The 8,351-nt window shown below is 34.2% G+C and overlaps 1 long non-coding RNA gene across 1 annotated transcript in view; it reads right to left on the bottom strand.

Annotated features, from left to right (window-relative positions):
• Positions 1-240: 240 nt before the first annotated feature.
• Positions 241-8,351, bottom strand: part of LOC114901893 — a 179,571-nt gene continuing 171,460 nt past the window's right edge. Inside the window, exon 4 of the long non-coding RNA XR_003795314.1 lies at positions 241-403. This is a non-coding gene — a long non-coding RNA (uncharacterized LOC114901893). The remainder of the gene's footprint in view (positions 404-8,351) is intronic.

The raw sequence follows: 8,351 nt of genomic DNA, 5'->3' as shown, positions 1-8,351 counted from the left end.
GAATGCTATGTACTCAAATTGTTGAGTTAAATTTTTTTAGCCCTGTTAAAATAATCACAAGAAAAATCTATGGTAGTTTATGACTCAAGGGCACAAGTAATAGACTAGGCTAATTAAATTAGTGATCAATTTTCTTTTAATCCAATGAAGTGGATTAATATAGCCTATCCATCTGATTAATTCAGGCCAAAATATTTTATTTTCTCAAAAACAAAATTTCAATCTGAACCATCCAGTTACCCCAAACCATTCCTTTAACTTGTCAGTGTGTTGCATTGGTCATTCCATCACTTACCTTTTCAACAAATTTTTGGCTGTGCGACAGAAAATACATCAGGTTCAGGAGAGTAGAAATAGTTGAGTGGTCCTTATGCTGGAAGCGGTCACAGTCTTACAGGCAGTGCTAATGGAAAATAAAAAATTGTATCTAGTTAATATAGGCAAAAAGACTTTGAAGATTAATTTTCAAAATAACTACCCCAACTCAAAATATCTTTGGGTTGGACTGTTAGCTTAACTCTCCACACTGGTATTTCAAGTGGCTTCACTTAATACCTGTTTTGTAAAGGCAATATAAGGTAAGATTTGAGAGCACAGACCCTGGAGCCGGACATGTGGGTTTGAATCCCAGGTCTAATACTTATGAACTGTGCAACCTTGATCTTATTATTTAACCTCTCTGTGTCTTAGTTTCCTCATCTGCAAAATGTGGATAATAAGACTACTCACCTCACAGTTGCAAGGTTTAACAGCAGAGCACTTAGAACAGTGCCTGATAAAGTGTAAGTTATAGAAGTGTTAACTATTACCAGCAGAAATAAAATATTTATTTAAATATACCATGATCTGTGTAATTATAACATGATACATGATAACTGCATATATCATACAGGTATCTATATACCTACACATACATATAGATGACAAATGAAGCAATGTTGTAATAGTAGTAAACTATAAGTTATATCTTAGATGAGGAATACACTGCTTACGTTGAGTTGGAAGAATAAAGAATAAATAAAACCTCCTCTCTTGTTTTTCCACTAAAATTTAAAATTTACCTTTTTATAATGCATATGGCTCAAAGTGACCAGGTTTTAGTTTTATTGATCTTTGTTATCGTTTCCTTTATTTATTTTTCATTTATTTCTGATCTGACCTTTATGATTTCTTTCCTTCTGCTAAGTTTGGGGTTTTTTTGTTCATCTTTCTCTAATTGTTTTAGGTGTAAGTTTAGGTTGTTTATTTGAGATGTTTCTTGTTTCTTGAGGTAGGACTGTATTGCTATAAACTTCCCTCTTAGAACTGCTTTTGCTGCATCCCATATGTTTCGGGTTGTCGTGTTTTCATTGTCATTTGTTTCTAGGTATTTTTTGATTTCCTCTTTGATTTCTTCAGTGATCTCTTGGTTATTTAGTAGTGTATTGTTTAGCCTCCATGTGTCTGTATGTTTTACAGGCTTTTTCCTGTAATTGATATCTAGTCTCATAGCGTTGTGGTCAGAAAAGATACTTGATATAATTTCAACTTTTTAAAATTCACCAAGGCTTGATTTGACTCCCTCCTGGCTCGCTGTGGCACACTAGCCCCCTTCAGGCTGTGTTCACGCAGCCAACCCCACTCCTCTCCCTGGGATCCGACCTCCGAAGCCCGAGCCTCAGCGCCCAGCCCTGACCTGCCCCGGTGGGTGAGCAGACAAGCCTCTTGGGCTGGTGAGTGCTGGCCGGCACTGATCCTCTGTGCGGGAATCTCTCCACTTTGCCCTCCACACCCCTAGCGGAGCAACTAGGCCTCTGAGCCACAGCTACTGAGCCTGCGCGTCTGGAGCCTGTGCTCCGCAACAAGAGAGGCTGCGATAGTGAGAGGCCCACGTGCCGCGATGAAGAGTGGCCCCTGGTCGCGGCACTAGAGAAAGCCCTCACACAGAAATGAAGACCCAACACAGCCAAAAATAAATAAATAAAATTTATTAAAAAAAAAAATAAATAAAATATATACCCCAAGAGAGAACTTTTATACTGATAATTTTTAAAGAGGCTATGATCAAAATGAAAATACAGATTTGAAATATTACTGTGGAAATTTTGACCTTGAAATTGTGTGCCCTGTTTCATTCCAAGTTTTCCAGAGATCCTGGGAAACCAGTTTCTGAAACTATGCTAGACCAATTCTCTTCCTGGTGAGAGAACTATTTTTACACAAAATATGTGGCAATAGTTTACCTTGAATTTTGTTTTAACTTTCTATTTTAAAGGAACAATACTTTTAAGAGCCAAATAAATGGAGCCACATAGGGACTTTTCTATTAAAGAAATCCTAACCTTTAACATGTAAAACTATAATTTAGAAATTTTTAAATTAATTTTATCTACTCTCCGATGTACATATTTAAAGCCCTATAATTTTTCCCTCTAAGTATATTCCCTCTAAGTATAAGTATTGCCACTGTGGCAAACTGTCAATCAGCCTCTCTGCTCCCCTTTTAGAAGGACTGTCTACATCAAATGGCCTTGACATGTAACAACTGGCAGATGACATTCTAGGATTACTACATACTACTTAAACAAATGATTTGCCCATATTGCACCCAGGAACTCCCAGTTTTAAAGTGGGGACATTTAATTGAATACTAGGGGGAAACTACTAATAAGTTGATTTTGCTTATGATGAATTTTTTAAAAACCTTTTTCCAAAAAAAAAAAAAGTGCCATCTCTGTGTTAATTAGTGTTAACGTTTGTCAATACTAGGCAGGATTTTGTTGTTGTTGTTGTTTTGCTTATCTGTGTATAATATATAGTTAATATATTTGAAAATTTAGTAGGATGAACTTACAAAATATCATAGGAATGCATAAAACAAATGATCAAAATCAAATTTCTAATAGACTTTTCCTCCCTCAGATTCATGTTCATGCCTTTACAAAATAATTTACTGAGACTGGTCCTGAACAAACCAACAGAGGAAGCTATTTAATATTTGCCAGCTGGTGGTAGTAATTTATAATGTAAAAGAACTAAAGTATAATGTATGCACTATTTACAGAAATTTGGACATATGGGAAAAAAACATGCAGAAGTATATCTAGCACCTAGGGCTTTTTGTCAAAGAAGTAGCAGAAGCTGGGAGAGGCATGCAGGTGGGGTAAAAGGAGAATTTTACCACAGAAAAGCCAAAGCAACTAAAATATATATTCTGTTCAGGGTTGTAAATGCCAAGAATGCACAGCTGAAGGAATTCCTAAGGCACCAACTCTTGAAAGATTTGTGGATTTCAGATTGTTGATATTAAATCTAAATATGCTGGGATGAAGTTGTTGGATTTTTTTCTTTTTACGCAGTTTGGTTACACTTTCCTGATCCATGCATACATATAGTATGTGATCCATAAATGTGGATTTACTAAAATACAAGAATCTTGTGGCCCTGATTCGATTGGAAAGTACACATGTTAGCTTTTCTACTCTGAAGAGAAAGGTAAAATCAGTGTCGTTTAAGGCATCAACGTCTTTAATGAGGGTGAGTCATAGCACTCAGGGAGGTGAACCTATTTATTTTTATTACACAACACTTTTAACTGGGACCATTTTAAAAAAGCCAAATGACAGACAGGGACCAAGATTAGATGCATCCTCAGTAGACAGCTGGCATGCCCTGCCAGAAGGAGGATTTAGTGGAGTGTGGCTGGTAAGAAATAGTCAACAATTGGGGGAAGGGGAAGTGAAAAAAAAACTCCCTGAAGAAAGTAAAAAAACAGGTCACAGTAATTTCCCTCAGGACTAAAATGTGTCACATGAGCTTTTGCATTAAGTCAGAAATTTCAGAGTAAGAGGAACCAGGAAAGAACCAAAACCATGTGGAATAATGTTGCTATTGTATTTGGGAGGGCTCAAATAAAAAGTTACTGAGTGCTTTCCAAACTAACTAGCTAAATGGTGTGCTATTTCTCAAAAAGAACTTGCTTCCAGGAAAAGGGAATTAAACTTGTTTTCCTATTTCAGATTGAATTATAGTAGTGAATTTATTAACTAATCAACTAAGGTACATATGGTTAAAAAAAAAAAAAAAAACCTCATACTGCAGCAAAAAAATGTATTCTAAGACTTATCAGGTGACAATACCTTATACTGGTGACATGACATCAATGAAGTGAAGTCACTGTTGACCATCCCAGAAAGTTATAATACTGTTTCTAGCTTCTTCTAAAAATGTCCTGTCTATAGCCAGCCTTTCCAAGAATGTTATTCTCCTGCATTTAAATTAGGCAATAGTTTAGTGCATAAGTTTGCATTGGGGATTGGGGATATTTCCTTGAAAACACTTTATTTTTTTTTCCAGAAGCAATATAAAAATGATTGTCCAAGAAGCCTAAAATAAATGAGTAGCTCCCCAGGAGTAAATGGTGTACTTCTCTGAGATATGTGAATTCCAAAAGAGGCAAGGGTTTCATGCACAAAATAAATGGAGAAAGGAATTAACAGCATTTTCTTGATCCAAACTACAGAAGTTGCAGGGGAAGCTGGAGGTGCATTTTTATAGCCGTGCACCCATGGGAAGAGAAGAGGCTCTGCCAGGAGATCCTTAGGGATACAGGGGAAAGAAGTGATGTTTCGGTATTGTCAGGAACTAATAAGTTGTCTGGAACTCAATAAATGTTTGTTGAAATAATAAGGAATGACTTTTGATATGGCAGTTATGAATAATTCTGCACAGTACAAAAAATTGCTACAGATAAATTTTAACTATAAAGTCATAAAAGTTTTCTAGTGGGTTGAAATTTGTATAGTTGTAATGTCTCAATAATGATTTTGGGAAAGATTGAGGAAATAAAATGGTGAAAATAATTTAAAGTGATTTAAAAAAAAATAAAACTTATGTGATGATTTTCTAATTCAGAACTACTTAAAGATAATTGTTTCTTTGATGATATACTTTTTTTCTTATATATATATTTTAAAGTATATCCTATATATTTTAACAGCAGCCAAAATTAATCTTTATAAATTAAAAATTTTAAATAAAAACAATATAATCATTCTTAACAAACTGATTTGCTAATATATGAACGGTATAAGTCAATGACTTTATCAAAAGACTAAGATTTTGAGACTATATATCTATTTAATATATAAGGTAATGAATTTGTAGCACGGAGGATTGATTTAAATTTAGGGGGATAGTTCCTTAAAAGAAACAAGCTCATGGTCACTTTGTATGTAGAAACATGGTTCTTAAGGCAGTCCCTCAATTAGTAAGGAGAGAAAACGAGAGAGAAAATTATTCTGCATTAAAAATTCTTTAGTTTCCTGAGAGAAGTGTTGGTAGGGCCCAAAGTAAAGTAAACAGAGAAAAGAGTGAAGAGGAGGACGAGAAGAGAGGACTTAGGAAGAGCATTGTCTAAGAAGTGATGGGAAATGTCTAAGGAATGTGAAAGAATAAAGGTCTGATCTTGAGCTACAAATTGTTTATTACACAATCCTGACAAAATAAACCTTGTCTTTGACTTCAGACTTTCAGAGCGTGGTACAGACATTGCCTTTTATATCACAATTTAAAATATTCTATAGTAAAATGAGCTTCAGACTGAGAACTATATTTTTTAACACATATTTGATGTTCTTTTGGAAACATTAATATGGAAAGTTTCTATAACATAAAAAGGAGACATTAGTTTAATGAAGTTATCGCCTAACATAAACAGCGATCAACTCATAGTCAATTTTGTTTTATGTATACCACCTCATCATTTGCTGCCAGCCTACCCGGATTATTTTGAAGCAAATGCCAAACATCCTATCATTTTATCCATGAATATGTCAGTGTCTTTCCTCAAAATACAAGGACTTAGTTAAAAAAAAAAAAACAACACAATATAATTATCACACATAAATTTTACCAAAAATTTATTTTCATAATCGTCTAGTCAGTATTCAAATTTTCTGATTGTCTCATGATTCTATCTGTTTTTCAAATTGAAATCCAAATAAGGTTCAAATTTTTCAGTTGATTGATGTATATCTTTGGATCAATGTATATTGATCCATCTCTCACTCTATTTTTCCTGTCAATTTATATGTGTACGAAAGTGGGTTATTTTTCCTTTTGAGTCTAGATTTTGCATCGCTAGCAGATAATAACAAAATTTTGAATTTTGCCAATTAGGTGAGAAACTGTATCTCAGTGGATTTTATTTTATCTTACATGTGATATGGAATATCTTTTCACGTATTTGAGCACCACATTCACTTATTTCTTTTTCTGTGATCTTGTAATTCATATATTTTGTCCATTATTCTATTGTATCATTGATACATTGTTTTCTTCTCTATCTTTAGAAGTCCTTTATATATTGGTATTAAAGATATTAATTCTTTGTGATATAATTTGCAAATATTTTTGTACTATTTTGTCATTTACCTTTTGACTTTGGTGGTGGTTGTGTGTGTCTTAATATACCAAATAAAATTTTATTTTTATGTTGTCAAATTTATCAATTTTTTTTTCTTTCTTTTTTTATTTTTTTATTTTTGCTTCTAGAGTTTGTCACTGTTAGAAATATTGGGTTGGCCAAAAAGTTCGTTTGGGATTTTCATGAGATGTTATGGACAAACCCGAACAAACTTTTAGGCCAGCCCAATATTTTCACCTCTCCCAGGTTATAGAATTCACCCAAGTCACAATGTGTTGCTGGTAGGACTCTCAGAAGTGAGTAATTGCTTTTGTGGAATAATATGATATAAAATAGGAATGGCATGAGTAATAAGTGAGACACAGAGCAGAGACAGAGAAGCTGGGAAAGTCGAATTAAAAGTTAACATTTAAGAAGCCCCCAGAGAATCTCCTTATCTATAGGGACACTGAAGTTTCTTCTCTAGAAAGGGGGATAAAATCACTTTTATCTGAGGGTCACAGCAAAGAGTATTTCCAGAATGCTGGAGGCCTGAGGCTTGGGTACACCCAAGGAGTGGACAACTTGGTCACATTCAGCCATGTGCAATATAATTATTCACAGCACTTTTCCATGGCCTAACCATATCACTTCAGAGGTAAAGTGACAAGTAGACTGTTAATTTAACCTGCATCTAAATATCAGCATATTGAAAAGAAAGAAGTATTTGATAAATGAAAAGTCTTGTTTTCAAATAATGAAAGCATTCTCTTTGTAACTTAATATGTCAAATAGACTATTTTAAAATCAGTTAAGCAAGGTAACTCTGTGGTGTTAATCCCATGACTACTGACTTGACTATCTTTGGGTTCAATCTAATTCAGTGCTAGATCTGTGGTTACGAAACTATGCTGCCTGAGTGGTCTTAAGTACATTCATTAATAATATAGGCAAAATGCTTTTCACAGATTCCCCCTAGGCTGACACATACACAGGCACACATACTCTATAGTTATTACCAGGCATACCTATAATCATACTGTTTATGATGAAGAGATTACAAAATAATCTGAGCTTCAAATTTTCATTTTAAAATAGTGTATCTTCTCATTGATGCACATGAGATACATCACATCTCATCCACATGAGATACATTAAATTATGGGATTCAAAATAGAACCTACTAGAAAATTTACCTTGAAAAAATATGTGAAAGATAGCTATTATCTCAGCTAACCCTGTGTAACTTCCTCTCTTTCCCTTTGGTCTATTAACTAAAGGACATGTTAACTCTTGATAACAGGTTTTGAAGGATTCCAATCATAAATGGTTAATGCCCTCTATGTTGGAGGCTACATACTGTGAACAGCATGGCCTAAATCTCTCTTTTCCCAAAGCCACATTGATTCTTCTGAGTTTTTCCTTCTTTCTTTTTTAAATTTTACTCTCTTAGAAAATGTCAATGATACAATACAGTGTTATCAACTATATTTCTTTATTTGTTTAATTAATTTGATAAGTTGACACTATATACCTTGTAGGATCTTGGTGAGTATGAAGTAAGGCTGTCTGTGTAAAGTTCTTATCACTTGCTGGCTATATAATAGCTGTTCAATAAACACTAGCTCTCTCTCCCCAACACTCTTTTCTATACTGTATATACACAGCCTATAATGTATATTTGAATGAACCATGTATTTGCCTTGATATTCTAGGGAAGAATAGCTTTTCCTAGGGTAAGGTCATTATACGTCAAATATTGTCCCAGGAACCTGAGCTGCATCTCTTAACCTTTTCCAGTTTATAAAAAATCTCCTTGGATTGCCAAAATGAACAGGGATATTTACTGCCTCTTATGAAGCATGAGTCATCAGTTTAATTTAAGAGCTCAAGTGTTTCAGAGGACATTTGTCAGTTGAATCAGAAACATCTCTATTAACCAGCAGGCCTTACCATAGCATTAGCT

Source organism: Monodon monoceros, unplaced genomic scaffold (assembly GCF_005190385.1).
Source record: "Monodon monoceros isolate NGI ecotype Baffin Bay Population unplaced genomic scaffold, NGI_Narwhal_1 Super_Scaffold_2, whole genome shotgun sequence".
Taxonomy (NCBI): Eukaryota; Metazoa; Chordata; class Mammalia; order Artiodactyla; family Monodontidae; genus Monodon; species Monodon monoceros.
This window is presented reverse-complemented; position numbering and strand designations above follow the sequence as displayed.